The sequence below is a fragment of the Pholis gunnellus genome, assembly GCF_910591455.1.
Source record: "Pholis gunnellus genome assembly, chromosome: 4".
NCBI lineage: Eukaryota > Metazoa > Chordata > Actinopteri > Perciformes > Pholidae > Pholis > Pholis gunnellus.
The window spans coordinates 20,387,264-20,396,190 of NC_136530.1; positions in this window are offsets into that span (position 1 = coordinate 20,387,264).

Sequence of the window (8,927 nt, forward strand, 5' to 3'; positions counted from 1 at the left end):
ATGATTCCCTTTGTGCAGCCTCTGCCCTTTCCACCAAATATGAAGCTTGTTATGAATCAATCATCCACGTTTCCCGTCGACACAAGATGATTTACGATGAAATGATAAAGCGGTGATATTGCTGCAATTTGTTTTTTTTATAAAGGCGGATTGTGGTGGTGCGTTTACTGAACGTCCCACGGAGGTTTTACGTCATGCGTTGTTTTTTTTATTCACAGGCGGCATATAAAACGGCAGTATTAGTTACTGGTTTCAGGAGACAATAGGAGGATGTCAAGTGTTTTTGGGTGGCGTGCTGCCTGTCAGCCGCGAGGGGGCGTCAAACGATCAAAATACCCGCCCTCACGTCGGTTTGTCTCAATTAATCAGGCTATCAGCGTAATAACGAGACAGAAAATAGGTTAACCAACATGCAATGAAGCGAGGAAGTGAGATTTAAATGTCTCCTCACGGATATAAATGGCGAGCGTGTTAATGTGGCTGCAGCTGCTCCCAAAGGACTGAGTGTGAGTGACCTTGAGACGCAAGTGAGTGACAGATTTTCCCTCTGCAACAGAAAGGCCTGTAGTCAAGACAATGTGAGAATTACTGCGCGCACGCACGCACACACGCACACACAGCGCGTGTGTGTATCAACCCAATGGCAAACCGTTTCACTCCTGATGCGCCTGAATGACATGGGGCTGGTATTCAGGGTGCGGCTGACAGTGTGGCAGAGAGGTGAAAACTTGTACTCAGCTCTCACTCATCTCTCACCTTCTTCCTCACCCCACCCCGCTCCTCCTCCTCCCCAGAGGATTATTAAGGTTTAAAATGAGAAGAGGAGGAGGCTGAGAAAATGTTGAGGTGGCTGTGTGTGTGTGTGTGTGTGTGTGTGTGTGTGTGTGTGTGTGTGTGTGTGTGTGTGTGTGTGTGTGTGTGTGCGTGTGTGTGTGTGTGTGTGTGTTTCGTGTGTGTCATCTGCTACAGTTTGCCAACCACACCCATTTTATAGCACATACCAAATCTGGCTCAGGCATTCTTTGGTTCCCATACAGAATGTGATCCCCCCTCCACACAAAAACTAATTACATTTTTGTAAATCAAATTAAAGCAAGCTAAATTGAATTAAATGTCACTGTTCGCAAACTCTTAATTAGTTCATGATAATTTCACTAATATGTCAATATGAACATGGTGATATTTTATGGGTGTTCAGTTGCTACACATAGCTGCTCTAACTGTTCAACATGTTTGGAAACGTGCTTATTGGCTTTCTTTCCAAGAGTTAAGAAAGTTGAAATCAATCGCATGTGTGCAGTGTTAGAGCTGAGAGGCAATTAGCCTAGCTTAGCGTAAAGACTGGAAGCAGGGGGAAACCATTAGCCTGTCTTTGTCCAAAGTAAAAAAAAAGAAAACACTCACTAGCATCTTTAAAGCTCATTAATTAACACATCATATCTTATTTGTTACACAAACAGATATGTAAAAAAGACATTTTCTGGGTTTTTCAGTGAATTGCATGCTGTAAATGAGGCCAACATTTGTTTAGTTGGGTTGTGTTTGAGTACTTTCTGGATATCTCTAATTAGGCTGCAATAAATTAAGACTAATTGTTCATTCTATAGTTAAGAAGCTGCTCCCGTGCACTGCTGTTCTTGTCCTCTCTTTCTGTTTGTGTGTGCAGCTAACTGCAAGTAAAATGATATTCTGTAGACCACTCGCAGGAGAAACACCTACGAACACATGCCACAACTATTTCTTGGCGAACACGGCTCGGTGCAGGAAAACCTTTTTGTCTCTCTGAGGTTGCCAGGCAACCATGCAGAGACACAGCAGTAGACCCATGGCAGATGGATAAACTGTTGTCCAACAAGAAACACATCCAGCTTATAACTCCCCCTAAACTTCTTTATTTCTTTATTTTATTTGTGAAATATCACTCTTCTTTTTTGCATATTTTGTTTAGCTGCTTTATTATAAGTAATATATATGTTACATTACTGCTGGTGTCTTTTTACAAGGTGAATTTTTTAGATTTTTTAACATGTTTTACATCGAATTTAAGTTTACCACAATGTGTTTTATTCATATATACACTCCCACTTATTTAAGCTGATAGCTATGATATCTGGTTATTATTATCGATATCTAATTTACTTCAATGAAACAAGCTTAAGATACCAATCCATCACGTTGGCTTTTATATTTGTCAGTTTGGGAAGTGTGTGCACGTTCTTTCCAAGAGCATGATGATAAAACCAATACCAATCGTGTGTCTATGGAGATAGTGTTGCAGCTCACAAGGATGTTCATGCAGGGAAATAAGTGGAAATCAATGGAAGGCTGGTAAGACACATTCAAAAATCTGAACCACTACATCATGCTTTGGAAAAACAAACATGTAACATACATGATTAGTAGTGGATGGGCTCAGACACCGCCATGCTCCTTCAAGTCTTCCTAAGTTACGTCAGAGGGGATCTGTACTCTACTGACAGGCCTGGAGTGGAATAATTCGTCTTCATACTAGGAGGTGGAGCGGCATCGTTTTTTTCTCCATGAGACCAGTGACCCAGATTGGTTCAGGTGTCATGTGATGGCTCCCACACGGCCCCTCCCTCCCATTCACCGGCTCCGTCTCCACACCCCCAAGAGGCATATCCATGTCACCCTGCTGCACAGGTACACCTCTGTTACAGGATCAGTGAGCTGCAGTAGCCTCCTCTCCTACTGCCGTAATCCAGAAAGCACTACACACAGTGGAAATTCTTATTTGTGTCATTTCCTGTAGATGTGCAGTATCTTTAGATACCGTTGAGGTGCAATATCAGCATAATATCATAAGAAAACATGGGTTATATGGGCAGCCGTGCTTAATCTGAGCACACAGCTCATCTCAGTTCTCACCGACTCCCTGCTCAGTCAGCTCTTTCACCTTTGTCCCTCAGGCGATGAATGAGTCTTGTTCCCTTACCCTCCCTTCTATGCTCATTCTCTTTCTCACACACACCTGCACAGGTGCAAACTCAAAACATATACTTCTCTTCTTCCTCACTCCCTATGATTCATGTCAAATGCTCGAGAATGAAAGTCCTGTCTCTTCCCTTTATGTAACTATTTGTATGTGTTTCTGTGTTTCTCTGTGTGTGTGTGTGTGTGTGTGTGTGTGTGTGTGTGTGTGTGTGTGTGTGTGGTTTTTGGTTTCTGGTTGCTGCATACTCAGCCCCTCCCTTACCTCCACCGCAGAGTCAGTATCAGAACATTTCAAGTTTGTGCAAATAGTGTCTGTGAATACAACACAAATGCAAATAACAGGCAAAGTCAGTTTCAATAAGTAAAGAAAAAAATCATCAATAAGTCACATATTAAAAGGACACTCATGCAGTTGCAGCGTCTGCCATTTTGTGCCGGTGGAAGGTATCACATCTCTTTGTAGCTGCAATGGCTGTTTGTCTTTTTATGTGTTTTCTTCTTCCTCATTTATGTGAAGCAAACTGGGAATCCATTTCTGGCTCAGCCTCCCCTGCCACTAGTTTTTGGTTCCAATAGCCGGTTGGATTTTGGATCCAGTTCCAGGCCGATAAAAATACCCAAACTCATTTACCTCAGAGTCTAATTCATCGTTTATCTTCTCACTCATCTCCTGTTGTTTGTTCTAGCACTGAGTAATGCACAACTCATTAGCACATAGCCATTCAGATAGATAGTAAATATCAAATGTTTCTGGGAAAAGTATTATTGTTTGAGCGGTAAACCTAAATTGAACTAAAGTTTCAAGTTCATTTGATGAACACAATCTTATGCAAAAGCAATTTAAGAAGGAAACTAATTATTATTATAATTATTAGACAACATGTTTATTAATTAAAGAGAATACAACACCATACAGGAATTTACCTGAACTTAATGAGCACTTTTTGCTAAACATTTATATATTTCTTTAAATTAGCTCATTGCCATTCCTTAATAATGGACATAATTACTTTTGAATTGACATTTGCTCTTTCTGCACCACCTGGTTACACAAGTGCAGGCATGAACGTTACCTCGACATGCCACTAGCCCTGAGGGTGTCGAGCAGAGAAGACACGGCAGGGCCGCGCCCGTGCATCGTTTGCATAGCCGACTCTGCTCTTATTCCATTATGTGGACCTCAACCACGTAAATAATCTTGACAGACTTTTGGCACTCGTTTGGCTTAAGAGTGTGTACTACAATGGCGTCTGCAGACCCAGCAAGCATTAACTTTGAGAGAGCTCTGAGCTCAATTTGGTGACAATGTGAAAGCTTTTAACATCATAGAAGAAACTGTATTTCAATGTGAAACAGATCAATGAAATAAAACCATAAAGATGTTTTTTTCTTTGTGTTTAATATCTGAGAACAAGCAGCCACACCCTGAACACCATTAGGCCTACTCATCACCGCTTTTAATCCTTTCGCTTTGTGACTGAAAACTTTCCCTTGACACACACACACACACACACACACACACACACATTGACATGCAGACTTAAAAAGGGTAAAAGGGAGAAGAGACGAGCTGTCTGTACATGCAGTGTTGCCATCTGAGTCAGCATGTGTCTGTGTGTGTGTGTGTGTGTGTGTGACTTGGAATACGGGGTTTCATTTGATAGTAGGATTAATATAAAAGCACTCCTCCCTGCTTCCCGCCAATCATGGGTGTGTTTATGGGTGTGGAGCCTGTACTTGCCCAGGAGCTTCCCTCAGTTTTCCCGTTTGACAGTTGGAGGTGATCGCAGGGCGTTTTAATATTTTGATATCAATCTGAAAAGGTTATAACGTCTCAGAGAGGACAAGTAAAGGTGTACTCCGTTACATTTTGGACTGTGTAATATTGTTCCAAAGCATGCCCACTACTCTGAGGCTGTCCTTAATTGACCCGGTGATGCTATAGCAATTTCATGTCAGTGGTGGAAAGTAAGTACATTTGCCCAAGTACTGTACTTAACTAAAAAACATTGGGATATATGGGGAAAACAAGCATCGTCACAAGGGGGAAGCAGATTTTCTTGTTTCATTTAGAGTTTGATATGTTGGTGATGCACGTTTTTCACACTTAACACAACATATTTCATCCAAATTGATTTATTTGCATTTTCCCATGAGGGGAGATGAAGTTTCTCTCTTCCGCAATTGTTTCAGGAGGATTTCTAGAGACCCGAAGAGGTAAAAATATACTTAGAAAAAATATTTGTGTAATAAAAATATATGTTTGTGTGTTCTTTATTTCTTATCAGTTCAGTCATGGTGTTGTGACATACTATTCCTTAAAGGTGCATGCTTGTGGACTGATTTGGAACTTAATATACCTGTTTATTGAATTTTAGTGCTGGATTAAATAACAATTCAAGATTTTTAAGGTCAATAATTCCCTTAGCCGGTCAAACAAGAGACCTCCTTTTCGGCACCTTTTAGAAACATATTAAAGTTTGCAAGCCTTATCTTGTCTCTAGGAATCAGGAATGAAAGGAGATGGGAGAGGGGGAGAAAAATGGGACCACGCCGCAGAAACACACCCTAAAATGATTTGAACCAGAGGATAAAAAAGACTTGCACATACATACAGTAAATGTGTTAAATTCAGTGTTTAAAAGCATGCATGCATCAGATTAAGCATGCATTAGAGTATAACAATCTCCTTCCTCTGTGATAATTTAGTTTGTGCCCTGAGCGGAACCAACTGAAACATGCCCATGCAAGGTCATAATTCAAAGTTCTATACTTCTATCATTATAAATGACACCAAAACTTTCAGAGCAGCAAATGGGGAAACAAAGCGTTGCTTTGAAAAATAAGGAGGACCCGCGCTGGAATGCTGTTTTGGCAAAAGGCGTGTATCTGTGTGAGGTTATGTACAGGCAAAGGCGTGTTCTTGAATGTCATTCGGGGAATAACACTATAAGGTGGGACCTTTTTTTTCCCTGAGAAATATTTGAGAGCAGTTTATTATCCTCATGAATCACTCACAGCGAGCACACGAGAGCTCCAATACTAAGTCGATAGTAATAAAAGTATACAGAGCTGCTGGAGTCATTGTGAAGTCCCAGAATAAGATGGGTAAAAATGCTTCTGCATCCAGTCTTCCAAACCAAGTCTGCAATTATGCAAACAGAAAACAGCTGTTTGCGATAAATCATAAACAGCAAAATAATACTCTACCCGTTCCTGCTTCTCTTTCTTGCGTTCACGCTTGCATGCTCGTACACATAACTCCCAATCCTACAGTCTTACACACAAACACACACATGCTACATTCCTCAATAGCTGAGTTTATTTGGTGGGAGAGTGGTGTAAGAATAGGCCGACTTGGTCCAAGCTCTTGACAAACATATGTTCTTATCTAAAGGAAATGCTAACCTGCAGGCGAGTTACCGTGCCACGCCTTACAAGACATACTTGTAAGGCGTAAGACACGATCGGTCTTGACTCCGCATCTGCAAAAACACCATTTGAAATTGTCTTTATCGGCTTACTCTGTTCAGTCTGACTTTCTTTTCTCTGTTTGCTTTTCTTCCTTCTGTAAATTGTTAATTCTGTGCAATTTGTGTTACTTAGTTACAGGCCAAAACAAACTCATAAAAAGAGGTATTGATCTCATGTGAAGAAAAAAAACTAGCAGCTCTGTGAGGCAGCAAAACCCTGGTGACACTTTGAGCATAATGCTAACCTCAGCATGCTAACATACTCACAATGACAATGCTAGCATGCTGATTTTCAGCGGGTATGATATTTACCATGTTCACCCTTAGTTAGTTGTTGAAATTCAAATGAGCCCTTGGCAAAAAGTAAAGCTGGCGATGATGCAATGTCCTTAGTATTGCAAGTATTTGATAATTGAAGGTACTGAATTCCAAATTCAGAGCAATAATACTGCAGCAAACAACTATTTGCTATAAGTAAAGTTATTGTAGAGAAATGTCTGTCGGAGCAGAGAATGAAGTAGCTCTCCCTCCGTGTGTGTTGCCATCCAAACATCTCTGTGCTATGTTTACATAGCCAGGGCCGATCACAAGTGCATGTGAGGCAACCTCCGATGCTGAGAAATGAAGCTAGCCAATGTGCGGCCGTTGGACCGCTGTGCCCAGAGGAAGTAGACTTTATGATGACTTAATAACTTAAAATAACTTAATAACTTAAATGTTAATGCACAAATTTAAGGAGCTGACAGGATTTCATTTCCGTGGAATTGTAACGTTACCTTGTAAAATTTCATGTGACAAATTATTAGATTTATTGATATCTGTGCGCCAGTTTTTTCGATATGTGAAATTTTAACATTAGTGTTATTGTATTTATTCTATTCATATGTTAGCACTGGAACCAAACAGAAACCGGGAGCAACACGACCACATGGTAAACATAAGCTGTCTTGCAACACAGAGTAGCGTATTGCCTATCTTCTTACTAGCTTGTTAGCCTTGGCCACCTTGGTAGTTTCGAGCTTGGGGGGCTTGTTTCAGCAGCCACGCTTCATTATGCCATCTGGTTCCTCCTCAGGTTGACACTGTGAGCTCTGTCAGCACTGTTGCCATTGTTTGCACTGTTCGTAATGCACTGTTAGCTGCTAGCCGACAGCTAAGCAGTTGCCATGTTGAGAGCCATGTGGAGGCAATCCCTGACTGATCCTCTCATATTGGAGTTTAGCACCTTTACACAAGGTTTTGTACAAATTAACAATTTGATGGTGCTAGAGGAACTATTGATAATATAGTTGTTGAGCTAATTTATAAAAGATATTTTAGAAAGTGTTGATTTGACTGGCATTGTTTACTTAGCAGCCTAAAAAGCGTAATTTAAGATTTAGATTTGCTTCTGTGGAGTAGAGAATTAAGAGGGGAGCTGTGTTAGTGAGCGAGTGTGTGTGTGTGTGTGTGTGTGTGTGTGTGTGCTTGTGTGTGAGCTTCATACTTCACACTTGTGTAATACTACTCTAAAGTCTATACAGCGGTTTCGTACTTGACAACTCAAGCAATATTTGCCTGAGATTTTCCACTCTGCCGGCTCACATTAAGCTGCCTTAGAAGGTCACAGTGCCTGAAGACAAATGACAACTGATCAAACAATGTAATGATCTCTGTCAGAACTCAACAGCTGTTCAAGGACATTAAATCATTTAATGATGGATTTGCACCCCTAAAAATAACAAAACAAAAAGGTACTCGATTGACTATATGTATGGACTTGCATTGAAGCTCAAACTGATCTGCACATCACTGTGTGCATTTGGAAAGTTAGGAAACATTGGTATTCCTTGACATAAGTCATACTCCTGATGCTGCTATAGGGGCAGAAAGGTTCTCATAAGTTTATCCTTTTCCATTAATTATGTTTGAAAAGTCGTCAGACTCTGTTCATAACATTCAACCGACGTTGTTGTTATTTAAGAGCAGCTGTCAAACTTGTTTTTCCTGTCAGTTCCACCCATTGGCTGTAGGCAAGTGTTAAGTAATGTGTAGGTGTGTGTGTGTGTTTGATTGAGAGAGAGTTTTTGTTAGTTGAAGAGACAGAAAGACAGTGAATGAGGAGGGTGTGTAAAGTAAAGATGATCAGTTTGAAAAGATGGGGGAGAAGAGAGATGCCCCTTGGGGGTTGCATCACCTGTCAGATGGATGCATCACATGACCTTGCAGCACTTTACCCTGCAGCTCTTTGACTTTTACAGGAGTCACTTAAAGGCACAATGAGAGCAGGATTTGTCAGTTTGTCAATGTTGTGTTTGTTAACACAACATGTCTGCCAGTTTCAATATCTTCCTCTTTAAGACGCATTTACGATCTGGCACCTGTTTACTTTATTTAGGTTGACACCCAGAAATGTCCTACAGGTCTCTAAATACAGACAAAAACACACACTTCCAGTAAATAAGAGGATAGAGTCGATACATTGTTTTTGAGGAAAAACCCTCAAAAACTCATCGTGCC